The sequence below is a fragment of the Austrofundulus limnaeus genome, unplaced genomic scaffold (assembly GCF_001266775.1).
Source record: "Austrofundulus limnaeus strain Quisiro unplaced genomic scaffold, Austrofundulus_limnaeus-1.0 Scaffold368, whole genome shotgun sequence".
Lineage (NCBI taxonomy): Eukaryota > Metazoa > Chordata > Actinopteri > Cyprinodontiformes > Rivulidae > Austrofundulus > Austrofundulus limnaeus.
Window position 1 is genome coordinate 78,031 of NW_013952770.1, and position 651 is coordinate 78,681.

Here is a 651-nt window from a genome sequence, read left to right on the forward strand (position 1 = left end):
ATTTGATACAAGGTCAATGGAAAACACAAAGATAAACACAAGTGATATCTAATAATGACTGTTGTTAGCAAATCTTGTTAAAAACAATTTACCATAAAAAGGTTCTTTTCATCCAGCTGGAGACACGGTCCTGAGCAGTCCAGTCCTTGCTCACTCATCAGTCCACCTGCAATGTGGCCTTGGTCCGTCGATCTCCTAGTGGTCTCTGCGACAACGCCAAAAAACTGTGGTCGCACGATTTACCAAGAATGCAGAAACACATTGGAATAAATGCACAGAAAGTCTGCGTGTATGGTCGTCAAATGATTTAATCTGAGCAACAACACAGCAGAGGTCAATCAGCTAAGTCTGTCGTGTTGTGACTGGCCCTCGTCAGTGGAGAGCAGCCAATAATAACATCATGTGACATGCTTACAACCAATCACCGTTCGACAACTGTAACCACCTAACCAATAACAGGGCTCTCAGCCCAGAAGATACCTTATCAAAATAAGAGAGGTCATGCATTGCTGGAGCCTTGAAGTCTAGGGCAACAGATTAAAACAGCCGAAAGTAGTTATCATAAGATATTAGTACTGGACAGCGTCAAGGTAAAACAGATATAAATAATTAGTCCATAACAGAGCTAATTCCAGTTCAATCATCTAAAAT

At 41.3% G+C, this 651-nt stretch overlaps 1 long non-coding RNA gene across 1 annotated transcript in view; it reads right to left on the reverse strand.

Moving 5' to 3' along the window:
- Positions 1 to 130, reverse strand: part of LOC106528293 (uncharacterized) — a 20,159-nt gene extending 20,029 nt beyond the window's left edge. The window contains exon 1 of the long non-coding RNA XR_001311484.1: positions 93 to 130. This is a non-coding gene — a long non-coding RNA (uncharacterized LOC106528293). The remainder of the gene's footprint in view (positions 1 to 92) is intronic.
- Positions 131 to 651: the final 521 nt, after the last annotated feature.